The sequence below is a fragment of the Alligator mississippiensis genome, chromosome 2, assembly GCF_030867095.1.
Source record: "Alligator mississippiensis isolate rAllMis1 chromosome 2, rAllMis1, whole genome shotgun sequence".
NCBI classification, from domain to species: Eukaryota; Metazoa; Chordata; order Crocodylia; family Alligatoridae; genus Alligator; species Alligator mississippiensis.
The window spans coordinates 1,739,385-1,767,017 of NC_081825.1; positions in this window are offsets into that span (position 1 = coordinate 1,739,385).

Sequence of the window (27,633 nt, forward strand, 5' to 3'; positions counted from 1 at the left end):
CTGGTTCCCTGAAGGAAGACTAGATGCCTTTCAGTCTTTAAACACTATCAGGATTGGAGAGGAAGCAGCTTGTTTTTTCTCTTTTCAAGATGATGATATTTATAATCCTTTAGTCATGTAGCCACCAATTAGGTAAGTTTTTGTTTTTTATCAATAGGTTTCTGTTTTTGATGAACATACTGCTTTGTGTCTTCCTCTATCCATAGTCATCTTCTCAGTACCAGGGTTCTCCTGCTTCAGATATGGGTGAGATCTGTGCTAATAGTCTATTTTGTCAGAGCTGTCACTCGGGAACCAGCAGTGGGAAGGAGAGGAGCCAGGTACACGTGTGTCCCTCACGCACGTGTGCCCCTTTACCAACTTTACCAACTGACTGACCGGAGGCGGCAGCAGCAGCAGCAGCAGCAGAGGAATCGGCAGCAGGGGCAGCAACGGCTGATCCCCCGAAGGTAAGTGGAGTGGAGGGACCCAGCACAGCTGAGCTGGATCTGGAGGGGAAGCCCCCAGGGTCCCGTATAGCTGAGCCGGTAGGTAGCTGCCCTCCTGAGCCGCGCAGCATGAACAGAGCACCCAAACAGGCTGGGCTCTGTAAGAGCGCGCCGGTGATTGCACAGGCGTTCACGCCTGCGGGCAGGCAGAAAGGGCCAGGAGAGAGACTCCTGTACGGGTAGGGAATAGACACCAGACAGATCCACAAACAGCAGCTTATAGAATGGTGTTGATGAGGAGTGCTGCTAGGGTCTCTGCCCAGGGGGACAAGGCTACCCGGTGCTGGTCTGAGGCCTCCACTCAGACCGAGCCCATGGGGGAGCTGATGTCCCCCTACCTCCTGGCCTGCGGGGGATCCCCAGCAAGGTCGGGCAGGGCAGAGATTGGGGGCCCCCACACCTGTCCGGCAGGTGCCCATCTTAGGGCTCTGGAGGCACAGGTGAGGGAGCTCCGGGAGGAGGTTAGCAGGCTGAGGGGGATCAGGGAGGCGGAGGATGAAATTGTCAGTTATTTCCTTTCCCTGCTGGACCAGGCACTGAAGGAAGAAGCACCCTGGGGAGTGCCCTCCACAGCAGAGTGGCAGAGGGCCACATCTAGGACTGGAGATGCTTGCAGCGAACTGATACCAGTTCCTCCAGTCTGACTGGAGAACAGGTACAAGGCCCTGGCGACCCTGCAGGAAATGGAAGGAGAGGAGGAAACCCTTGGGCAGGAAGCAACACCACATTCTCCACACTCCGAACAGGTCAAGAGATCCAAGTGGACCCAGAGGAGCAGGCGACGAGTGCTCATCATAGGCAACTCCATCCTTAGAAGAACGGAAGGGCACATCTGTCGCAAGAGCCCCTCAACATGAGAGGTATACTGCCTGCCCTGAGCAAAGATTTGGGATGTGAAGGAAGTAATCCAGGCCAGGATCAAGACCACCAATTACTACCCCATGGTCCTAGTCCATGTGGGTACTAATGATGCAGCCAGGAGAACCCCTGATCAGCTGATGGCAGACTACAGTGCTCTGGGCAGCGTGCTGAGGGAGATCGGTGCACAGGTGGTATTTCTTCCATCCTACCAGTGAATGGACGTGGAAGACTGCATGAGAACTGCATCAGAGAGACCAACCGGTGGCTTTGGCAGTGGTGTCTCGAGGCAGGCTTCGGCTTCCTGGCAACAACTCGCACATTATGACGAGGGACATGCTCAGTTGGGATGGGCTTCACCTGTCCCCGTAAGCGTGTGTTTTCTTCTAGGTTGGCGGATCTCCTCCGGTGGGCTTTAAACTAGGATCATCAGGGGGAGTGGAAGATGAGGGCGGGGGAAGCTTTGGACCACCAAACCATGTGGCACCCACAAGGACAGCCCAGCCTGAAGAAGGAGAACATTGGGAACCTAATAGCCATGGCACGGCCAGCAGTACGGCACAGGTAAGCAATGAGAAGGTAAGAAATAAGGGGCCCCTTGGGATTCGGAGAGCGGAGGCAGCAAAGGCACCAGTCGCAGGGCTCAAGTGCCTATATACTAATGCTAGGAGCATGGGGAACAAGCAGGATGAACTAGCGCTCCTGCTTGCACAAAACACCTATGACTTAGTGGGGCTAACGGAAACCTGGTGGGATTCGTCCCATGACTGGGCGGTATATATTGAGGGCTATAGATTGTACAGAAAGGACAGGGTGGGGAAAAAAGGGGGAGGGGTTGCGCTCTATATCAATGAGCAATATACTTCGACCCTCATCAAGACGGAATCGAAGGATGAGGAAGTAGAAGGATTGTGGGTTAGGCTACATGGGGGGCAAGGAGAAAGGGATTTGGTGGTAGGGGTCTGCTACAGACCCCCACACCAAGGCGAAGAACTAGATTCGGGGCTCCTGAGGCAGCTCTTGAAGACCATAAAAGCTAAGGAGGCAGTAGTCATGGGGGACCTAAACTACCTGGACATCTGCTGGGAGACGCAGACAGCAAAGTCCCACCGCTCAACGCAGGTTTCTAACCTGTGTACAGGACCTCCACCTGACACAGGAGGTACATGGTCCCACTAGCGGGAATGCCATACTGGATCTGGTATTGGCAACAGGGGATGACATGATAGGGGACCTACAGATCCGTAGCCATCTGGGGGACAGTGATCACCAAATAATAGAATTCACCATAAGACGGTGAGTGGGTAAGGTAACTAGTAGGGTGAAAGTGCTAGACTTTAGGAAAGCTGATTTCAATGAACTCAGGCGATTAGTCAAGGACGCACTGCAGAGTAGGAGTTTTGAAGTGATGGGAGCCCAGGAAGGGTGGCTGTGCCTTAAGGAAATGATCCTTCAGGCACAAAGCAAGACAATCCCAATGCAAGGAAAAAGAGGGAAAGGGACCAGGAGGCTTCCTTGACTGACCACAGAAACCCAGGGTAGCCTAAGCGCCAAAAGGGGATCACATAAAAAGTGGAAACAGGGAGAGGTCACCAAAGAGGAGTATACCTCCTCTGCTCACGCTTGTAGGGAGGCAGTTAGACGGGCCAAAGCTACCATGGAGCTGAGGATGGCATCCCAAGTAAAAGACAGCAAGAAATTGTTTTCTAGGTATATAGGGAGTTAAAGAAAGGCACAGGGAGGAATAGGACCCTTACTAAATGGGCAGAAACAATTGGTGATGGACAGGGGGGACAAGGCTGAACTCCTCAATGAGTTCTTTGCCTCAGTGTTCCTAAGTGAGGGGCATGACAAGTTTCTCACTGGGGTTGTGGAGAGGCAGCAGCAAGGTGCCAGACTAACATGCGTAGACCCTGAGATGGTGCAGAGTCACTTGGAGGAACTGGACGCCTTTAAGTTGGCAGGCCCGGATGGGCTCCATCCGAGGGTGCTGAAGGCACTGGCCGACATCATTGCACAGCCACTGGCAGGAATATTTGAACACTCGTGGTGCATAGGCCAACTCCTGGAAGACTGGAAAAGGGCCAATGTGGTCACCATCTTCAGGAAGGGAAGGAATGAGGACCCGGGCAACTATAGGCCAGTCAGTCTCACCTCCATCCTTGGCAAAATCTTTGAAAAAATTATCAAAGCTCACATTTGCGAGAGCCCGGCAGGACAAATTATGCTGAGGGGAAACCAGCACTGGTTCGTGGCAGGCAGATCGTGCCTGACCAATCTAGTCTCTTTTTATGACCAGGTTACGAAACGCCTGGACACAGGAGGAGGGGTGGATGTCGTATATTTAGACTTCAGGAAGGCCTTTGATACGGTATCCCACCCCATACTGGTGAACAAGTCAAGAGGCTGTGACTTGGATGACTACACAGTCCGCTGGGTGGTGAATTGGCTAAAGGGTCACAACCAGAGTGTCATAGTGGATGGGTCGGTTTCGACCTGGAAGGGTGTGGGCAGTGGGGTCAAGCAGGGCTCAGTCCGGGGACCGATACTCTTTAATTTTTTCATCAGCGACTTGGACGAGGGAATGAAATGTACTCTGTCCAAGTTTGCAGATGACACAAAACTGTGGGGAGAAGTGGACACACCAGAGGGCAGGGAACAGCTGCAAGCAGACCTGGATAGGTTGGACAAGTGGGCAGAAAACAACAGGATGCAGTTCAACAAGGAAAAATGCAAAGTGCTGCACCTAGGGAGGAAAAATGTCCGGCACACCTACAGCCTAGGGAATGACCTGCTGGGTGGCATGGAAGTGGAAAGGGACTTGGAGTCCTAGTGGACTCCAAGATGAACATGATTGGACAGTGTGACGAAGTAATCAGAAAAGCTAATGGCACTTTATTGTGCATCAGCAGATGCATGACGAACAGATCCAGGGAGGTGATACTTCCCCTCTATCGGGTGCTGGTCAGACCTGAGTTGGAGTACTGCGTGCAATTCTGGGCGCCGCACTTCAAGAAGGATGCGGATAACCTGGAGAGGGTCCAGAGAAGGGCCAATCGTATGGTCAAGGGCCTGCAGACCAAGCCCTACGAGGAGAGACTAGAGAATTTGGACCTTTTCAGCCTCCGCAGAAGAAGGTTGAGAGGCGACCTTGTGGCTGCCTATAAGTTCATCACAGGGGCACAGAAGGGAATTGGTGAGGATTTATTCACCAAGGCGCCCCCGGGGGATACAAGAAACAACGGCCACAAGCTAATAGAGAGCAGATTTAGCCTGGTCATTAGGAAGAACTTCTTCCCAGTTCGAGTGGCCAAGGTCTGGAATGGGCTCCCAACGGAGGTGGTGCTCTCCCCTACCCTGGGGGTCTTCAAGAGGAGGTTGGATATGCATCTAGCTGGGGTCATCTAGACCCAGCACTCTTTCCTGCCTATGCAAGGGGTCGGACTCAATGATCTATTGAGGTCCCTTCCTTCCCTAACATCTATGAATCTATGAATCTATTCAGTCTCCAGAGGAGAGATCTGTGAAGGCATCTGGTGGCCGTCTATAAACTCACCATGGTTGACCAGCGGCATATAGGTGAGGCTCTGTTCCCCTGGGCACCAGCTGGGATAACAAGGAATAACAGCCACAAGTTGATTGAGAACAGGCTCAGGCTTGATATCAAGAGGCATTGCTTTATAGTTAGGGCTGCCAGGCTCTGGAATGGGCTCCCAGGGTGGGTGCTCTCTCCTACCTTGGGGGTCTTCAAGAGGAGGTTGGATAGATATCTGGCTGGCGTGTGATGATCTGTATACCAATGCCTGTCTACCAATGCTTGTAGTATGGGGAACAAAGAGGAGGAACTGGCCCTCAGAATAGCCAGTTCAAACCCAGACATAGTAGGGATCACAGAAACGTGGTGGGATTCATCCCACGACTGGGCAGTTAGCATTAGGGGCTATAGGCTCTAGAGGCGGGATAGAGAAGGAAGGATGGGAGGGGGTGTGGCGCTCTATGTCAAAGAGCAATACACATCTTCTGCCAGCAAAATGGGGTCAGAGGAGGGGCAAGCTGAAGTTCTCTGGTTTCATGCGTGCTGTTTAAAAGGGCCCTCCGACAGGAAAAAAGCCACAGTTAGGCTGGGAAGCGGTGAGATATGCGCGGGTGAAAGCCCACTGCGCCCCTGCACCCCCGAAGCCCCCCACAAACCCTCCAGGAGCCGTGGAGCCCCCCGCCGACTCCCAGCACAGCCGGAGGTTAACGGGGCCCATGGAGAGAGGTGGCTAACCTCTTAGCGAGTGGGAGGAGGTGGCTGAGCGGAGCTGGGCCAGGTCAAATCCTGCCCAGGTCCCTACTTCAGCTGGCCCCCCAGGGAGCCAAGAGAACAGTCTGTGCAAACAGGCACACTTCTCTGCCCGCGCGTGAATTAGCGTGGAGTTCGCAGGGGAGGGCCCGGGACCCTGCCTGCGCACCGCTTAGGGTAGACAGTCCCAGCCGTAGCCAGCCTACCAGAGGCATGACACGGATCGGCACGCGCTGCACCCTGAGGATCCCCTCTGGCACCTCAGAGACTGCCACCCAGATGGAGCCCCTGGTTCCGGGCTCCACGTGGACGGAGCCCCTGGCTCTCATCTGCGGGGGATGCCTGTCCCTTTTTCAGGCTCTGGGGCCTGGGAGCATGGTTACCTCTACTTGTGGGGTCTGCTCCCTTTTGGGGTCTCTGGCACGCCAGCTGGTGAGCTCCAGTCCACAGTCCAGAGACTGCGAGCCATCAGGGACTGCGAGCAGGAGATAGACTCCTACTGCCAGGCCTTTCTCCCTTGGGAGGTGGAGGGTAGACCACAGTCTCCCTTCAGGCCAAAGGAGGACTCCGGGCGCTCCCGCTCTGTCCAGCCAGGGGCAAGAACCAAGGTGGTCAAGGGCCCTAAGGCCTGCCGCACCAAGGCCCCTGCCCGGCCAGAGCTGAGCAACAGGGACGCACCTCTTGCTGCTCCAGCAGAGCCTGCTGAGTTGTCGGCTCCCACAGGCAACATGGGCCCAACTGCAGCTACCGCCCCTGCTCTCCCCAAGACAAAACGTAAGGTGTTTGTTGTGGGAGACTCCCTCCTGAGGGGGACTGAGGGGGCAATCTGCCACCCCGACCCCTTAGCCCGGGAAGTCTGCTGCTTCCCGGGGGCCCACATCTGGGACATTGAGGAGAGGATCCCAAAGCTCCTCAAACCCACAGACCACTATCCCAAGCTCCTTATTCATCTGGGCACCAATGACACGGCTCGGAGGGCTCCCAGCTGGGTCATGAGGCGCTACAGGGATTTGGGAGCGGGTCTAAATGGTCTGGGGCCACAGGTGGTATTCTCATCAATCCTCCCAGTCTCAGGCTATGGGCTGAGGAGGGAGAGGAGGATCTATGTGGTCAACCAAGGACTGCAGCGCTGGTGTCATTGGGAAGGCTTTTGCTTTCATGACCACAGCCCACTCTTTGGTGTGAGAGGCAGTGAGCTGCTGGGAAGAGATGGCCTCCACCTCTCTCCCCTAGGGAGGAGGCTCTTCTCAGCCAGGCTGACTGACCTGCTCCACCGGGCTTTAAACTAAGCCTGCTGCGGGACGGGGGGACTACCGCCACTGCTGGCCAGCTGAGCAACCTTGCAAAGCCATCGGATCAAGGCACTTAAGGGAGCCCACCCCAGCCCCAGCCCTGGTAAAATCTGTGGGCAAGGAAGGAGCCCCCCAGGGGGCACTTGCCTGCCTGTACACAAATGCCAGGAGCTTGGGGAATAAGCAGGAGGAGCTCATCCTCCTGCTCAGTGCAAACAATTATGATGTCATAGGGATAACGGAGGCCTGGTGGGACACCACCCATGACTGGACCACGCATATAGATGGCTATACCCTGTACAGGAGTGATCATGTAGATAAAAGGGGTGGGGGTGTAGCTCTCTATGTTAAGGAAAGATAGATGTCCCTGCAAGCCGATATTGGTGACCAGGGTGGACGACTGGAGACCCTGTGGGTTAAAATCCATGGGGAACACGGTACAGGGGACACAATCGTGGGAGTCTACTACAGACCTCCCACCAAAGTCCTGAGCCTGGCCAGGAGTTTGCCCGGGAACTGGCTGAGGCGGCATGCTCCACGACCATGGTTGTCATCGGAGACTTCAATTACCTAGACATCTCGTGGGAGGATCGCTTAGCAAAATCTGAGTGGTTGCAAAGCTTTCTCTTGTGTGTGGATGACCTCTACCTGACTCAAGAAATCTATGGGCCAACGAGAGGCAAAGCACTGCTCAACCTAGTATTGGCTACTGGGGATGACCTAGTCGGCGACCTAGTGATCAATGGGAAGCTGGGTGACAGCAACCACAAGCTGATCACCTTCACCATCCGCCAAAAGGTGGCAAGTCAGTCAGCAACACGCAAGTCCTTGACTTCAGGAAAGCCGACTTTGACAAGCTCAGGAGGCTTGTCAGTGAGGCCCTAAGGGACTGTGACCGCAGGGAGAGGGGAGTTCAAGAAGAGTGGTTGCTCCTCAAGGGAGCGATCCTCATTGCACAAACTAAGTCTATTCCCTCTCGAAGGAAAGGCAGCAAGAGGGCACAGCAGCCCCCCTGGCTCTCCAGGGACCTACCAGACCTCCTAAGGCTAAAAAGAAAGGCCTACAAAGGATGGAGGATGGGAGTCACCTCCAAGGAGGATTATTCTGTACTGGTCCGGTCCTGTAGGGAGCTGACCAGGAAAGCCAAGGCTGCAACGGAACTCCAGCTAGCTTTGAGCATCAAGGACAATAAAAAGTCCTTTTTCAGATACTTGGGGAGCCGGAGGAAAAGCAGGGGCAACACTGGACCCCTGCTGAACCAGATGCGGCAACTGACAATTGACGCCCAGGAAAAAGCCAACCTATTAAATAGGCAGACAAGGTTTTTCATAGATTCATAGATGTTAGGGTCGGAAGGGACCTCAACAGATCATCAAGTCCGACCCCCTGCATAAGCAGGAAAGAGTGCTGGGTCTAAATGACCCCAGCTAGATACTCGTCTAACCTCCTCTTGAAGACCCCCAGGGTAGGGGAGAGCACCACCTCCCTTGGGAGCCCGTTCCAGACCTTGGCCACTCGACCTGTGAAGAAGTTCTTCGTAATGTCCAGTCTAAATCTGCTGTCTGCTAGCTTGTGGCCATTGTTTCTTGTAACCCCCGGGGGCGCCTTGGTGAATAAATCCTCACCAATTCCCTTCTGTGCCCCCGTGATGAACTTATAGGCAGCCACAAGGTCGCCTCTCAACCTTCTCTTGCGGAGGCTGTAAAGGTCCAGTTTCTCTAGTCTCTCCTCGTAGGGCTTGGTCTGCAGGCCCTTGACCATACGAGTTGCCCTTCGCTGTACCCTCTCCAGGTTATCCGCATCCTTCTTGAAGTGTGGCGCCCAGAATTGCACGCAGTACTCCAACTGCGGTCTGACCAGTGCCCGATAGAGGGGAAGTATCACCTCCTTGGACCTATTCGTCATGCATCTGCTGATGCACGATAAAGTGCCATTGGCTTTTCTGATGGCTTCGTCACACTGCCGGCTCATGTTCAACTTGGAGTCCACTAGGACTCCAAGATCCCTTTCCACCTCCGTGCCACCCAGCAGGTCATTCCCTAGGCTGTAGGTGTGCTGGACATTTTTCCTCCCTAGGTGCAGCACTTTGCATTTTTCCTTGTTGAACTGCATCCTGTTGTTTTCTGCCCACTTGTCCAACCTGTCCAGGTCTGCCTGCAGCTGTTCCCTGCCCTCCGGCATGTCCACTTCTCCCCATAGCTTTGTGTCATCTGCAAACTTGGACAGAGTACATTTCAGTCCCACGTCCAAGTCGCTGATGAAGACATTAAAGAGTATCGGTCCAAGGACCGAACCCTGCGGGACCCCACTGCCCACACCCTTCCAGGTCGAAACCGACCCATCCACCACGACTCTTTGGGTGTGACCCTCTAGCCAATTCACCACCCACCGGACTGTGTAGTCATCCACATCACAGCCTCTTAATTTGTTCACCAGTATAGGGTGGGATACCGTATCGAAGGCCTTCCTGAAGTCCAGGTATACGACATCCACCCCTCCTCCTGTGTCCAGGCGTTTCGTAACCTGGTCATAGAAAGAGACTAGGTTGGTCAGGCACGATCTGCCCGCCACAAAACCATGCTGGTTTCCCCTCAGCATAATTTGTCCTGCCGGGCTCTCACAAATGTGAGCCTTGATAATTTTTTCAAATACTTTACCAAGGATGGAGGTGAGACTGACCGGCCTATAGTTGCCCGGGTCCTCCTTCCTCCCCTTTTTGAAAATGGGGACCACGTTAGCCCTTTTCCAGTCCTCCGGGACTTGGCCTGTGTGCCACGAGCATTCGAATATTCCCGCCAGTGGCTCTGCAATGACATCGGCCAGTGCTTTCAGCACCCTCGGATGGAGCCCATCCGGGCCTGCCGACTTAAAGGCATCCAGTTCTTCCAAGTGACTCTGCACCACCTCAGGATCTACGCATGGCAGTCTGGCGCCTTGCTGCTGCCTCTCTACAACCCCAGTGAGAGACTTGTTGTGCCCCTCGCTTAGGAACACTGAGGCAAAGAACTCGTTGAGGAGTTGAGCCTTGTCCCCCCTGTCTGTCACCAATTGCTTCTGCCCATTTAGCAGGGGTCCTATTCCTCCCTGGGCCTTCCTTTTACTCCCTATGTATCTAAAAAACAATTTCTTGTTGTCCTTTACCTGGGTTGCCATCCTCAGCTCCATGGTAGCTTTGGCCCGCCTAACTGCCTCCCTACAAGCACGAGCAGAGGAGGTATATTCATCTTTAGTGATCTCACCCTGTTTCCACTTTTATGTGCTCCCCTTTTGGCCCTCAGGCTGCCCTGGATTTCTCTGGTCAGCCATGGAAGCCTCCTGGCCCCTTTCCCTCTTTTGCCTCGCTCGGGGATCGTCTTGCTTTGTGCCCAAAGGATCGTTTCCTTTAGGCACAGCCACCCTTCTTGGGCACCCATCCCATCAAAACTCCTTCTCTGCAGTGCGTCCTTGACTAATCGCCTGAGTGCAATGAGATCAGCTTTCCTGAAGTCTAGCACTTTCACCCTACTAGTTACCTTACCCACTCGCCGTCTTATGTTGAATTCTATCATAAGGTGATCACTGTCTCCCAGATAGCTACCGATTTGGAGGTCCCCTATCATGTCATCTCCCGTTGCCAATACCAGATCCAGTATGGCATTCCCCCTAGTGGGACCATACACCTCCTGTGTCAGGTGGAGGTCCTGTACACAAGTTAGAAACCTGCGTGAGCGATGGGACCTTGCTGTCTGCGTCTCCCAGCAGATGTCCGGGTAGTTTAGGTCCCCCATGACTACCGCCTCTTTAGCTTTTATGGTCTGCGAGAGTTGCCTCAGGAGCCCCGCATCTATTTCTTCCCCTTGGTGTGGGGGTCTGTAACAGACCCCTACCACCAAATCCCTTTCTCCTTGCCCCCCATGTAGCCTAACCCACAATCCTTCTACTTCCTTAGCCTCGGATTCTGTCTTGATGAGGGTTGATGTATATTGCTCACTGACATAAAGTGCAACCCCCCCCCCCTTTCTTCCCCGACCTGTCCTTTCTGTACAATCTATAGCCCTCAATATGTACCGCCCAGTCATGGGATGAATCCCACCAGGTCTCTGTTAGCCCCACTAAGTCATAGGTTTTTAGTGCAAGCAGGAGCGCTAGTTCATCCTGCTTGTTCCCCATGCTCCTAGCATTAGTATATAGGCACTTGAGCCCTGCGACTGGCGCCTTTGCTGCCCCCCTGCTCCCAGTCCCATGGGGCCCATTGTTTCTTACCTTCTTGTTCCTTACCTGTTCTGTTGTGCTGGCCTCCCCATGGCTTTCAGGTTCCCAATGTTCTCCTTCTTCAGGCTGGGCTGTCCTTGTGGGTGCCACATGGTTTGGTGGTCCACAGCTTCCCCTGCCCTCGTACTCCCCTCCCCCCGACGAGCCTAGTTTAAAGCCCGCTGGAGAAGATCCGCCAACCTAGAAGAAAACAAGGTTCCTTGGGTGAATTTGATATCTTTTATTAGACCAACCCAAATGGTTGGAGAATAATTGTTAGGCAAGCTTTCTTGTTCAAAAACCCTTCGTCAGGCTAAGGACGCTGCAGCAGTTGCTGCGTGCTCTTCCTGGATGGAATGAAAAGTAAACAAGCCAGGGTCTGGGCTGGGCTGGGGAGTCAGTTGCCAGGCAGATTGTAATCTATCAAAAATCCAATGTCTGTGTTTAGTCCCTGATCTCTAGTATCCAGCAGGTTGATGAAATGGAGCCCATAGGCTCATCTCTGGGAAGTGTTGTGTAAGTTTCCCTTGAGGATCAGGACTGAGAGCTTGGAGAGAGAGTGGCCCTCCTGTGAGAAATGTGCCCCCACCGGTAATTGGGTGTTTCTGTCTTTGATGGATTTCCGGTGTGCATTCATTCTGGTGCGCAGTTGTTGTCTGGTCTCTCCTACATATCTTCCATCAGGGCATTTGGTGCATTGGATGAGGTATATCACATTTCTGGAGGTGCAGCTGTAAGATCTGGGGATGCTGATGGCTCTGTTGTGGGGTGTAGTCATAGTGGGGTGTGGAGATGTGTTGGCAGGTTTTGCATTTCTTGTCCTGGCACGGTCTGGATCCTTTTGGTGTGTTCTGGGGCTGAGGAAGTTTGCTTCTTGTGATGAGGTTGGCGAGGTTCGGTGCTTGTCTGAAGGCTTGGATGGGTGGCTCTGGGAAGATCTTTTTAAGAATAGGGTCTTTTTCTAATATGGGTTGCAATTTTTTGAGGATTTTCCGTATAGTTTCAAGGGATGGGTGATAGGTCATAACCAGCGGTGTGCGATTTGTGGGTGTTTTTCTTTTGTACTGCAGCAGTTCTTCACGTGGTATCCAGGTGGCTCTTTCGAACGTGCGATCAACCTCTCTGGAGGAGTGTCCTTGCTGGGTGAAAGCCTTTTTCAGATTGGTGAGGTGGCAATCCCGGGTGTTCTCTTCAGTACAGATGCGGTGGTATCTGAGGGCTTGGCTGTATATCACAGCTTTTTTGGTGTGTTGTGGGTGATTGCTGGTTTTGTGTAGATATGTGTGTTGGTCTGTGGGTTTCTTGTATACTATGGTCTGTATTTTACCCTTCTGGATACTGATCCTTGTGTCTAAAAAGGGGGTGTTGGTGCTGGAGTATTCTAAAGAAAGTCGGATGGAGGGATGGTGACTGTTGAATTTCTGGTGGAACTCAATCAGATATTGCAGGTTCTCACTCCAAATGATGAAGATGTCATCGATATATCGTTAGTACAGCAAGGGTTTGATGGTGCTGTTCTTGAGGAAGTCTTCTTCCAGGTGGCTCACAAAAAGGTTGGCATACTATGGGGCCATTTTAGTGCCCATAGCTGTTCCCATCGTCTGGAGGAAGTGTTGATTATTAAAAGTGAAATTGTTCAAATTCACCCAAGGAACCTTGTCTGCCTATATCCTTAGACCAACACGGCTACAACCTAAACCCCTGCAACCTATTAAATAGGTACTTTGCGTCGGTCTTTCATCAGTCCCATGGGACGCCCATGCCCACTATGGGACAGGGAAGTCTGGGTGAAGGTGATCCCCTGCTCTCCATTAATGCTGACTTCGTGAAGGAACATCTTGAGAAGCTGGATACCTTCACGTCAGCCAGCCCTGACAATCTTCACCCTAGGGTACTCAAGGAGCTGGTGAGCATCATAGCCCAGCCTCTAGCACGGATCTTTGAAAACTCTTGGTGCTCTGGTGTAGTGCCCGGAAGACTGGAAGATGGCCAATGTGGTGCCTATCTTCAAGAAAGGGAGGAAAGTGGATCTGGCTAACTATAGGCCCATTAGCCTGACTTCAATCCCGGGGAAGATCTTAGAAAAGTTTATTAAAAAGGCCATCCTTAAAGGACTGGCCGAAGTCAACATCTTAAGGGATAGTCAGCACGGGTTTGTTGTGGATAGGTCTTGCTTGACCAATCTCATTTCCTTCTACAACCAGGTGACCTATCACCTGGACAAGGGAGAAGAGATTGATGTCATATATCTTGACTTCAAAAAAGCCTTCGATCTGTTGTCCCATGATCACCTCTTGGTGAAGCTGGCCAATTGTCGCCCTGGTCCTCCACGATCAACTGGCTGGAAAATTGGTCCATGGTCAGACCCAGAGGGTAGTAATTGATAGAAGTCACTCATCATGGTGTCCTGTGACCAGTGGGCCCCCCCAAGGCTCTGTCCTTGGACCCATACTGTTCAACATCTTCATTAATGATGTGGACACTGGAGTCAGAAGCGGACTGGCCAAGTTCGCCGATGACACCAAACTTTGGGGCAAAGCATCCACACCAGAAGACAGGCGGGTGATCCAGGCTGACCTGGACTGACTCAGCAAGTGGGCGGATGAGAATCTGATGGTGTTCAACGCTGATAAACGCAAGGTTCTCCACCTTGGGAAGAAAAGCCCGCAGCATCCTTATAGGCTCACTAGTGCTATGTTGGCTAGCACTATGGAAGAAAGATACTTGGGGGTCATCATTGACCACAAGATGAACATGAGCCTGCAGTGCGATGCTGTGGCTACTAAAGTGACCAAAACACTGGCTTGCATCCATAGATGCTTCTCAAGCAAATCCCGGGATGTCATTCTCCCCTTGTACTCGTCCTTGGTGAGGCCGCAGCTGGAGTACTGCATCCAGTTTTGGGCTCCCCAATTCAAAAAGGATGTGGAGAAGCTTGAGAGAGTCCAGAGAAGAGCCACGCGCATGATCAGAGGTCAGGGAAGCAGACCCTACGATGACAGGCTGAGAGCCCTGGGGCTCTTTAGCCCGGAAAAGCGCAGGCTCAGGGGTGATCTGATGGCCACCTACAAGTTTATCAGGGGTGACCACCAGTATGTGGGGGAACGTTTGTTCACCAGAGCGCCCCAAGCGATGACGACTAGGTCAAACGCTCATAAACTACTACAAGACCGTTTCAGGCTGGACCTAAGGAAGAATTTATTTACTGTCAGAGCCCCCAAGGTCTGGAACAGCCTGCCACCAGAGGTGGTTCAAGCTCTTACATTGAACACCTTCAAGAGCAAGCTGGATGCTTATCTTGCTGGGATCCTATGACCCCAGCTGACGTCCTGCCCTTTGGGCAGAGGGCTGGACTTGAGGATCTTCCAAGGTCCCTTCCAGCCCTAATGTCTATGAAATCTATGAAATCTATGAACATACAAGGGGGTCGTGGGGAGAGGGATTTAACGGTGAGGGTCTACTACACAGCGGGGAAGAGCTGGACCGGGAATTTTCAGGCCGGCTTGCAGAGGCACTTAAGGCAAGGGATGTAGTTGTCATGGGTGATCTAAATTACCCAGACATCTGCTTGGAGGAGCAGTCAGCCAGGTTGGACCCTTCTAGGAGTTTCCTGGCCGAGATACAGGACCTCCACTTAACCCAGGAGGTGCACAGTCCCACCAGAGGAAATGCCCTGTTGGCCCTGGTGCTGGCCACAGGCGATGATCTGGTAAGGGGGCTCCAGGTCCTGGACCACCTGGGTGATAGCGATCATCGCTTGCTGGAATTCATCCAGTGCACGGTGTCAAGGGCCTGCAGCAAGGCGGTAGCCCTAGACTTCAAAAGGGCCGACTTCAACGAGTTGAGGAGATTGGTGGGAGAGGCACTGGGGTTCTTGAGGGCAGGGGAACTCAGTGCCCAAGATGAGTGGTCGTTCCTTAAGAAGACGATACTCGGGGCCCAAGAGGTGACTATCCCAACAAGAAGCAAGGGGGGCAAGAGTACCCGAAAGCCTCCCTGGCTCACCAAGGACATCCAGTAATGCCTGGTTGCCAAAAAGGTGGCGTACACCCGGTGGAAGGTTGGGATTATCTCCAAAGAAGAGTAGAACTCCACTGCTCGGGCCTGTACGGGGGCTGTTAGGAAAGCTAAGGAAGACATAGAGTTAGGACTAGTGTCCAAGATCAAGGATAATAAAAAGTCCTTTTTGAAATATATAGGGAGGATGAAAAAGGCGCTGGGAAATGTGGGGCCCCTGCAAAATGCGCTGGGAAATCTGGTGTTTGCGTCAGAAGAGAAGGCAGACCTCTTTAACAAATTCTTCACTTCCATTTTCTTGTGCAGGGACCGGGACTCCCCCACTGTGTTTCCGGACGGACTCGAGGGGAACGCCCCAAGACCTAAGGTTGAGGAGGACCAGGTTAGAGAGCTTCTGGAGGGGCTGGTCATGTTCAAGTCAGCAGATCCAGATGCTCTCCACCCCAGGGTGTTGAGGGAGCTAGCAGGGGTTATTGCAGGGCCCTTGGCATGGCTTTATGAGTGCTCGTGGTGCTCGGACCAGGTGCCACATGATTGGAAGATAGCCAATGTGGTTCTCATCTTTAAGAAAGGGAGGAGGGAGGACCCAGGTAATTATAGGCCCGTCAGTCTTACTTCAATCCTGGGGAAACTCTTCGAGAATATCATCAAGGAGCCCATCTGTGACGGGCCAGCATCGGGGATGATGGTTAGGGTCAACCAGCACGATTTCATTAGGGACAGGTCATGTCAGACCAACCTGATTGCCTTTTATGATCAGGTCACAAAAGGATTGGATGCACGTGTCGCCGTGGATGTAGTCTTTCTGGACTTCAGCAAGGCCTTTGACACTGTCATCCACCCCATCCTCATTAAAAAACTAGGCGACTGTGGCATCGATGAGTACATGCTCAGATGGATTGCTAATTGGCTGATGGGTTGTACTCAGAGGGTGGTGGTGGATGGGTGATATTCGACCCGGGGGGAAGTGGGCAGCAGAGTCCCCCAGGGCTCGGTCATTGGGCCCACGCTGTTCAATTTCTTTATCAGTGATTTGGACGACGGGGTGAAAAGCAACCTGTTCAAATTTGCTGATGATACCAAAATCTGGGGTGAGGTGGGCACACTAGCAGGGAGGGACACACTGCAGAAAGATCTGGATAGGTTGCAGGGGTGGGCTAACAAAAACAGGATGCATTTCAATACGAACAAGTGCAGGGTGCTGCACTTGGGCAGTAGTAACCGACAACACGCTAATAAGATGGGAAACTCCCTTCCTGAGAGCACGGAGGCAGAAAGAGATCTTGGAGCCTTCATTGACGCCAAGATGAACATGGGTCGACAATGCGAAGTCACGGTCGGCAGGGCTAACTGGACCCTATCTTGCATCCACATGTGCATCTCAAGTAGGTGCAAGGAGGTGATTCTTCCCCTCTGCTTGACACTGGTCAGGCCACAGCTGGAGTACTGTGTCCAGTTCTGGGCACCCCACTTCAAGAGGGATGTGGACAACATAGAGAGGGTCCAGAGGAGGTCCACCCACATGATCCAGGGACAGAAGGGCAGACCCTACAATGAGAGGCTACGGGACCATAACCTGTTCATCCTTGTTTCCCCCAGCACCCCCTAGGATAACAAGGAATAACGGCCACAAGTTGTTGGACAGTAGGTTTAGATTAGACATCTGTAGGAACTACTTCACAGTCAGGGCATTTAGGATCTAGAACCAACTTCCAAGGGAAGTGGCGCTGGCTCCTCCCTGGGGGTCTTTAAGAAGCAGCTCCATGCCTACATGGCTGGGGTCACTTGAGCCCAGTTTCTCTCCTGGCCAGGCAGGAGGTCAGACTTGAAGATCAGCAAGGTCCCTTCCAACCTGACTTCTATGATTCTCTGATGTCAGCACTCGTTCCTGCCCAGGGCAGGAGGTCGGACTTGATTATCTGTTCAGGTCCCTTCCGACCCTAGAAACTATGAATAATGTCTTCCCTTTTCCTCTGCAGTCCACTCCACTCTTCCTTTCTACTCTGCCTCCGTCCTTTCCTATACTGTCTCTCTGTCTTTAAGACAGTGTCTTAACTAACTCCTCTGCCTTGCTTGGCCCAGCTCCACCGCCACATAATCACGGAACAACTATCCTATCCAGCCTGGTTCTTTGCACGTGTGACTTCAGTCCGCTGAGAAACAGAAACTGAAAGCCCACAACTTTCAAGAAGCAAGAGCTGGTCGTTAGGCTGGACAGACAGACTGGAGCTGTTTTCACAAGTTGAAAAACTGAAATGAATGCCCATGTTTGATTGGTAGGTAACTCCACATGTGTGAGTGTGACAGAGCCATTCATTCATTTTTATGAGACGGTAAGTGTAAGTTTAACATGTTTGTGATGAGATTTAATTGTAACTGTTATTTTTTTAAATGAGAGAGAAATTGATTTTATTGATGATTTTAAAAAAAGAATCCAATTTAAATTTAAAAACATCTGATTAAAAAAAAATGTGTTTATCTACCCTACATTTGGGGGCAGTCCTGGATGTTTGGACAAGGGCAAATCTAGCACCATTCCTTAAGAAATGGAGAAGGACAGTTCAGGGAACTACAGACCAGTCAGCCTCACCTCAGTCCCTGGAAAAACCATGGAGCAGGTCTTCAAGGAATCCATTGTGAAGAACTTGGAGGATAAGGGGATGATTGGGAGCAGTCAGCACGGATTCATCAAGGGCAAGTCATGCCTAACCAACCTGGCTGCCTTCTATGATACGACGGCTGGCTCTGTGGATGCAGGGGTAGCAGTGGACGGCATATCCCTTGATTTTAGGGTTTTATATCTCCCTACCTGCCATCTGACACCTCCAGGGAAGGAATTCGACCTGATCAACGCATCAAAGAGCTACTCAACACAGCTCACAAAGACACTCTCATGGACCCAGAGGGACAGCCTTCCTGCTTCAGCTACCTCTGTGCAAAAATGAAGTTTCTTTCCTACTTATGGGAACTTTTTACCATCTTGTACCATCTACACTTTTCCCAGACCCTGACAAAGGGACTTTGATCCTGAAAGCTTGCAGAAAAGGACATTTTTCTTCCATTTTCCAGTTGGTCTAATAAAAGGTATCATTTTGGAACCAAGAGTTCTAGTTTTTGAATATTGATTTTAGCAAGGCTTTTGATACAGTCTCACACAGCATTCTTGCAAGTAAGCTAAGGAAGTCTGGGTTGGATGAATGGAGTGTAAGGTGGACAGAAAGCTGGCTTGATCATCAGACTCAACAGGTAGTGATCAATAGCTCAAGGTCTAGTTGGCAGCCAGTATTAAGTGGAGTGCTCCAGGGTTTGGTTCTGGGGCAGGTTTTGTTCACCATCTTCATTAACAATCTGGAAGAAAGGATGGAGTGCACCCTAAGCAAGTTCACGGATGACACCAAGCTGGGGGAAGTAATAGCTACACTACAGGGTGAGTCTAGGATTCAGAGTGAACGAGACAAATGGGAGGATTTGGCCAAAAGAAATCATATGTGGTCCAACAAGGACACGTGCAAAGTCCTGTACTTAGGATGGAGCAATCCCAGGCACCGCTACAGGCTTGAAACCAACCGGTTAAAGAGCAGCTCTGCAGGAAAGGACATGGGATTACAGTGGAAAAGAAGCTGGATAGGAGTCAGCAGTGTGCCCTTGCTCCCAAGAAGGCTAATGCCATCCTGGACTGCATTGGGAGGAGCCTTGCCAGCAAATAGACAGAAGTCATTATTGCCCTCTTCTCCATTGGTGAGTACTCATCTGGAGTACTGGGTCCAGTTTTGGGATGCCAACTTCAGAAAGGATGTGGGCAAGTTGGAGCTAGCCAACAGAGGGCAGTGAAAGTGCAGAGGGGGCTGAGGGACATGATTGGAAGGAGAGTCAAAGGGAACTGGACTTTAATATCCTGGAGAAACGAAGACGGGGGTGTGGATTTGATAGCAGCCTTTAGTTACCTGCAGAGTGGGTCCAAAGATTCATAGACTGTAAGCCTGGAAGGGACCTCGGACGATCCCAAGCAGGAAAGATAACTGGGGTCAGGTGACTCCAGCTAGGTGATTGTCCATTTTCCTGTTGAAGATTTCCAGGGTCGGTGATTGCACCAGCTCTGGAGGGAGCTTCTTCCACAGTCTGGACACTCTAACTGTAAAGAAGTTTTTCCTAATGTTGAGCCCAAAACGGTCTTCCAGGAGCTTGTGACCATTACTCCTGGTGCTCCCCCGAGGGTGCTGTGATGAACAGTTGTTCACCGAGCTCTTGCTGTACTCCCCTGATGTAGTGGTAAGCTGCTACCAGGTCCCGCTCAGCCTTCTCTTTTTCAGGCTGAAGAGTCCCAGGTCCCTCAGCCTTTCCTCGTATGGCTTGCTGTGCAAGTCTCTGATCATGTGGATGGCTCTTCTCTGGACTCTCTCAAGCTTTACCATTTCCCTGCTGAAGCGCGGTGCCCAGAACTGGATGCAGTACTTCATCTGCGGTGTCACCAAGGCTGAGCAGAGTGGAAGAATCACCTCCTTGGTTTTGCTGGAGAGGCATCCGTTGATGCATGTCAGAGTATCATTTGCTCTGCTGGCTATAGTTCTGGGTTGGATGTGGAGAAGCTTGAGAGAGTCCAGAAAAGAGCCACTTCCATTATTAGAGACCTGAAGAGCAAGCCATACAAGGAAAGGCTGACAGACATGGGATTGTTCAGCCTAGAAAAGAGACGACTTTGGGGAGATTTGGTGGCAGCTTACAGTTATATCAGTGGCTAGGCGAGCAACTATTCACGAAAGTGTCCCAGGGGAAAACCAGGACCAATGGTCACTAACTCCTAGAAGAAGGTTTCTGACTGGATATGAGGAAATACTTCTTTACGGTTTGTGTGCCCAGACTCTGGAATAAACTGCCAGTGGGTGTGGTGCAGGCACCTACCCTGGGGGTCTTCAGAAGGAGAGTGGATGCACACCTTGCAGGGGTTATTTTATCTCAGCAGTATACCTGCCCAGAGCAGGGTGGTTGCACCCGAGCATCTTTTGAGGTTCCTTCCAGCCTTTTATTTCTGTGACTCTAAAAGTAGGCAGAAAGACACATTTCAGAGCATGTGAAATTCCCGAGTGTACAAATGGTCTGTATGGTCTTTCTTTAGCTCGAGAAAGCATTTGAGCACTTCCCTAAGGAAATTCTCTGAGGGAAAGACAGGAAAAAGAAAGCAAGAGAAAAGCTAACTGACCTTTTGAAACATAAGTACCTCAACCCCGTGCACAAGTTAGAACAAGCCCCTGTACTAGAGATCCTCTGGAAATGAAAACAGGATTCCCTAGGCCCCATTCCTAACCTACTTCTTATCACAGTGATGGGCATCTGATCTGCAGAGGGATTTGAGGAGGACATGAAAACTTGTGAGAATGGCAGAGTAAGCTGAAGAGCCCAGGTCTTAATGTTAATAGAGCAAAGCAGCCAAAGTATCTGGTCTTTGGAGAAGAAGATGTTAGGAAGGAACGTGGACAGAAGCTTCTGCGTACCCTGGTAGAGGTATCTGGGTTACATCACGTGTACATATGTCACTAGAGGCAGAGTTAAGGAAATGCATCGTCCATGTGTTGTAGCAGCAGAGGCTGACAAGACTTCCATTAACTTCTGCTGGGTCATATCAGGAACGGTGTGAGAATCCACCCAGGTGCTTATGATCAACAGGCTATTGGAAAGTCAGGCGGGAAGGGTCCTCACACGGTCATCTTGTCCAGCCCCCTGCTTAAGGCGGCACCAGCCCTCACTATGTTAGGCCCCAGCTCAAGTCTGGGTTCGTGCCTGGTATGCAAAGGCCAATAAAGATACCAGGGGTGAAAGTATAAAGAAGATTTATTGCTAGCAATAAAAGGTGCAAGCGGAATAATCTCACTGAACAAGCACAGCAGATATGCAATACTAAGGCCCTTATATACAAGGGTTTGAATCTTCATAAGCATCCTTGTTTGCTAATTGGTTATAAAGGAGTGACGCAAGGAGTTCTTTACTGAGCATGTCTCTATACCTGTGTTTTAGCTATGTATCTCATTAACATACATATATGTTTCATTAGCATATATCTTCCCTGCCTAAGGGTGTGATTTTTAGTATTTTAATGAGCTCTTTGTTCCAGTACCTCTGATTCTGTTTTTGTTTTCAAGCCTCCTCTATCTAAGACTGTCTGCTCCTTATCATTGCAGATGGGCATTCGTCACATAACATTCACTTTTGCTTAGGCTTTGCATAGTAGTTTCTAGGTCGAACCTTACATTTCCCTCATCTGGAGCATTCATAATTATTATTAATTATGATTGCTCCATTCAATTTGACTTAACACAAATCTAGTATTCTCAGCTTTCTTTGTTTGCAAAATCATTTGATTTACCTTAGGCCTGAAGATAGATGGGATACAAACAGGTATACATTGGATACAGAAACAAACCATAATCCCTATAAAACAAAACAGAACAACCATACAAAATAACTGTTTCAACCATCCAAAATTGGGAAGCCAGGAAGTTAACCAGGAAAAGTCAAAACCAGATGATTCTTTCAACGTCTGTGCCAATCTTTGTAAGGCACCAATTTTGTCTTCAATTAGCACAGAATTATCAGTGAGGTTGAAGCAGCACATTCCTTCTAAGGTTTCACACCCCAGATTGTGTCGTAACAAGAGATAATCAATAGCGGCTCTATTCTCTAAGACAGCGTCCCTTAGTTGTTTTTGCTCAGCATTCAGGGCTGAGAGCGCTCTTGATGTAGCATTTAGTCCTTTTGCTAAAACACAGGCTACTGCATTAAGATTTCTGCTATTACTTACAGCAAGACCCGGAACCCCCACCATAGATGCAGCTAATGCTATGTATTCTGCCTTAGATAATAGTCCAGGGGAATCATTCTCGTCACAATCAGCAGTGAGAGTAGTGTATGCTCGTTTAAACCTCCCACCAAGAGGGGTTTGTTCAGCGTGCATTAGGTCAGATTTCCTTGGAAGAGCTGCAGTTACCTGGGCAATGGTGCATGGTCCCCCAGTAGCATTTGCTGGAAGGTATGAACATATCATTCTCCCGCAGGCCAGAAACCATCCTCGAGGAAGGATGGTATGTGTGTATACATAGGATATTTGACTGGTTTTATTACAGAAGATTTTTCTACCTTGGTTCAATTCAAAGCAATTATTGGTACAATTCACTATTAAGAAACATTCAGAAGCATTAGCTGTTGCCTGAACCCGTACAGAAAACATGTCTCTGCTTTTCTCTTTTACAATAGTCCCCCACTTATATATATCCTGATATGTACTTTCCTTCTCTACATCTTTCAGCATAGTATAATTCTGTAAAATTTTCAAAGGGGTAGGTACTGCAATTAAGCATGAGGTAAAAACCAGATGAGCATTGATCCCTCCTGCCAAGCAGAAGTCTGTTCTATTTAATATTTCCTGGGCCAGATAAATCCAGACATTTTCCTGAGGGTCAAATTCTTGTGGTAAAAGATTTTCCCCTCCTATAAGTAGGAGTGGACAGATCAGGGTGCCCCACACTAAAACCTTGAACAATTTCATAATAAGGCTTGTAAAACTTGATCAAAGATTGACAAATTATTCAAAGTTCCTTTCTTTTGAATAGGAATTTTAAGTCCCTTATTGGCTCCACCTTCCACTGTTGTCTGCCTCCGGTCCCGGAGTTTGCAGGAGTTTCTTCTTGACTGGTTCAGCCACCGGCTTTAGGCGACTGGAATGTATCCAAGTCTTGATTCCTTCGAGCTTTGCTGCCGTTGGGGTCGTTAAAAGTACTCTATACGGGCCCTTCCATCTGGCTCGAAGTGGTTCCTCGTTCCAATCTTTCACAAGAGCGTAACTTCCAGGTAATAATCGATTTTCCGGGGCAGGAGACTGGTTCTTTGTCTGCAGCACGTCCCGTACCTGCTGATGGATGGAAGACAAAACAGAAACCAAAGACCATACATATTCTCTAATCATTCCCTCTCCTAAAACATGTAACTGTTGTTCAGTACCCATGGGCAGACTCAGAAGGTAATGCTTACCATACATTATCTCAAATGGGCTTAATCCCAATTTAGAATGTGGTGCGACCCTTACTTGCAACAGGGCCAAGGGTAGGGCCTCTGGCCATTTGAGTCGAGCTTCTTGGCAAATCTTTGCAAGGTGTCTTTTTAAGGTCTGATTCATACGTTCCACCTTTCCACTGGACTGGGGTCTCCAAGGGGTGTGTAAATGCCAGCTGATTCCCAGGAACTCAGAAACCTTCTGAGTAATTTGTGCAATGAAATGTGGGCCATTGTCTGACCCTATTCCTTTTGGAAGTCCAAAGCGAGGTATGATTTCTCGTAGGAGTGCCTTGACCACCTCTTGGGCTTGGGCAGTCTGACATGGGAAGCACTCAACCCAATTAGAGAAAGTGTCCACAAAGACAAGGAGATATCTCATCCCCTGTTGCCGGGGCAACTCAGTAAAATCCACCTGCCATTCTTCTCCTGGCCCATTGCCTATTCTCTGATGTCCTGAAGTTTCTTTTCTCCCTCCTTTTGGGTTATTTCTCTGGCAGACCTCACGTGTCCCTGATACCTTCTTGGCAGCCTCTCTTAATCCCACTCCAGTTACATAGTGACTGATCCACCTTATCAGGGCCCTGGGTCCATAGTGGGTGCCATGATGAGCTCTCTTCACTACCACATGAACCCAGGCAGCTGGGATGATAATGCGGCCATCCTTTGCTACTAGCCACCTGTGCTCCCCCTTCTTTGCTTGAAACTCTCTTATCAATTGTTTGTCTCTTTCCCCGTACTGTGATGTGTCAGACTGGTATAAGTCTGGGAGGAGAGGTAACAGATTACTTACTTCGGGCAGCAAGTCTGTCTGAGGTTTTTTAGCTGCTTTCTTTGCTGTAGCGTCAGCATATCGATTACCTTTTGTGGAGGGATCATTTTTTTTTTGATGTGCTTTGCAATGCATTACCGCTACCTCTTTTGGTTCCCAGACTGCCTTGAGGAGGGCTTTTATCTGCTTGCTATGCTTAATGCCTGTTCCTTTTGAATCAAGTAGACCTCGCTCTCTGCATAGCGCTCCGTGAGTATGTAAAACAAGGAAAAAATATTTAGAGTCAGTATAAATATTGACAGTTTTGTTGGCCGCCAATTGCAAAGCCCGAGTCATAGCAATGAGTTCAGCCTTTTGAGCTGAAACAGATGGGTTTAAAGGTCCTGCTTCTATCACATTCTGTGCAGTCACGATAGCGTATCCGGATTTTCGAATTCCATTCTCTATACTCGAGCTGCCATCAGTGTAGAACTCCAGGTCAGCTTTTTCAAGAGGTCTGTCTCTCAAATTTGGTCTTGAAGAATAAACAGTTTCCAATGTTTGCAAACAATCATGCACAAGATCTGGTGTGTCACCCATAGATGGCAACAGTGTTGCTGGATTTACATTGCGAGAAATGGCTAATTTTATTTCAGGCTTATCTAGGAGGATGGCCTGATATCGAGCCATTCGTCCTGGAGTTAACCAGTTCCCTCCTTTCTGTTCCAAGACTGTAAGTACTGCGTGAGGAACATATACAATCATTTCATGGCCTAGGGTTAATTTTTCAGCTTCTTGTATTAGCAGACAGGTAGCAGCAACAGCCCGGAGACAAGCAGGCCATCCACATGACACCAAGTCTAATTTTTTTTGAAAAATATGCCACTGGTCGTTGCCAGCTACCCAATTTCTGTGTTAAGACTCCCACGGCTACCCCACCTCGGTCATGCACAAAAAGGGAAAAAGGCTTACTCATGTCCGGTAGTCCTAAGGCGGGTGCTTCAATGAGAGCCTGCTTTAACTGGCAGAATGCTTGCTCACACTCTTCAGTCCATTCGAGTACCTTTTCATTTCCGTGTGTTGCTTCATACAGAGGTTTTGCAATAACCCCAAAATTTGGAATCCAAATCCTGCAAAAACCTACTGTACCTAAAAATCCTCGTAGTTTGTTATTAGGGGTGCCAGCCGGCATATAGCTTCTTTTCTTTCAGGCAACAGGGCTCTCTGACCAGGCTGTAATTCAAATCCCAAGTATGTGACTTTCTGGGATATGGGCTGCATTTTATTTCTGGATACCCAATATCCTTGTTGACCCAGAAAATTAAGGAGGCAAATTGTTCCTTCCAGGCAGCTTGCTTCAGTGGTGGCTGTTAAAAGCAAGTCATCCACATATTGCAGGAGGGCACAGGACAGTGGCAATTTTAGCCTGCGTAAATCCTTGCTTAATGCATTGCCGAATAGGGTTGGGCTGTTTTTAAGTCCTTGGGGTAAAACAGTCCAGCACAACTGAGTCTTAATGCTAGTATCTGGGTCTTCCCATTCAAATGCAAATATTTCCTGAGATCCCCTCTCTACCAGTATACAGAAGAAAGCATCTTTTAAATCAATAACCGTAAACCAGTTATGATCTGGGTTCAAGGCAGACAGCAAGGTGTACGGATTAGGCACGGCCGGGTGTATACTCACAACCACTTTATTTACAGCTGTCAAGTCTTGGATGAAACGATATTCATTACTCTTAGGCTTCTTCACAGGCAAGATGGGTGTGTTAAAAGCTGATGTACATTCACGGAGAAGGCCATACTCCAGGAACCGTTCAACTAACGGCTTCAGTCCTTTCCTGGCTTCCATCCGCATTGGATATTGTTTCACACATGGAGGCTGGGCCCCTGGCAAAAGCTGAATCTTCACAGGGTCAGCATTTTTAGCCTTCCCGGGTCGGTGACCTGCCCATACCCATGGAACAACAGCATTGAGCAGGGGTTGAGGAATATCCGGTGTACTCTCCTCTTGGAGAAGGCCGAGAAGGCAAGCCTGCAAATGCCACCCCTTTTCAGGAGGCACTGTTAAAAACATTTGCCCATCCTGGAACGACAATGTAGCTTGCAGTTTACAGAGGAGGTCTCTCCCTAAAAGAGGAACAGGGCAGTTTGGCATGTACAAGAATTGATGGGTGACTTCGGCCTGCCCAAGATTACAGGTCATTGGCTGTAGGAAGGGTCGTGTTACTGCCTTCCCTGTAACCCCTACCACCGGCACAGTCTTTTTACTTAAAGGTTTCAGTTTTTGAGTTAAGACAGAATGGGCAGCACCTGTATCGACGAGAAAATCTACCAATTCATCTCTGTCCCCTAGTTGCATTTTAACCAGAGGCTCATCAGGGGACACTGGGATCTGGGTTATCTTTCCCTCCCGGGCCTCCGGTCCCCTTCAATCTGAATCCCTTCCAAAAGCGAACAATCCACTGCTCTCCTCTTTCTTCTTTTCACCTTCCCCAACTTTTCAATAAGGGCATTCCCGCTTCCAATGTCCTTTTCGTTTGCAAAAGGCACATTGATCTTTCTCTAATGGACCCCGTCTCTGCGGCTGTCTCCAGGATCCCTCATCTCTAGGTTTTCTCGTGATTGCCGCTGCCACTAGGGCTGTCTGCATTTTCATCTTTCTCTCCTCTTTCTTGTCCTGTTTCTTTTCCTGAACACTTTAACGGTTAGTAAATAATTGGTAAGCAATGTCTACTAGTTGGGAAATAGGCATACCTGTTGCTCCGTCTGCCTTCTGCAATTTCTTTCTAATGTCTGGTGCACTCTGACCTATAAAGATCATATTTACCATGCGAGCGTTCGATGCATCCTCCGGATCCTCACGAGTGTATTGCCTGAAAGTATTGTAAATTCTTTCCAAAAAAGCACTCGGGGTCTCATTAGTCTCCTGTCGAATCTCATACACCTTACTGAGATTTTGAGGTTTTTTCACAGCATCTCTCAATCCTCAGAGGATATATTCTCAATAGGCACGGATGGAGGTCATATCTTGGTCTGGTTTCCAATCTGGCTCCTGGATGGGGACATGATCGTCTCTATTTCCTTGCAGGTTCCCTGCAGTAATTTCCTTTTCCACGTACTCACGAGCTTTGTTCACTACCATTCTCCTTTCCTCTGGTGTCAACAGGATATCTAAAAGAGACTGAATATCTGCCCAAGTTGGGTTATGGGTTTTGAAAATCGTTTTAAACTGGTTTTGTACCTTTTCAGGATTGTCTCTCAAGCTGGGGTTATTGTTCTTCCAATTATACAAATCTGAGGTATTAAAAGGAACGTGCACAAAGGTTCGACGGTAGGTTGGCTCACCGTCATCTTCGAGAGGCCCGGGTACCACTTGTTCTCTAGGGGAAATACCCCATTTCCCTTCCCACGGCCAGGATCAGATTCCCTGTGATGTTTTCCCTCAACCCTGGAGTCTGCTTCTAACTGTACTCTCCATCCTCCTCCTGGGCTTATATCAGGAGAAGTCGGGGAGTCTGGAGATTGCCAAGCACCTGACGGCCATAGATGGCGCTGTTCCAGATCCCTGGGTCAGGGAGTATTCACAACTTCTGCCTCGGGGGGGAGAAGAAGGAAGAGCAGATGCCAACGAGGAATCAGATGAATCAAGAGGAGGAGGAGGAGGGGGAAG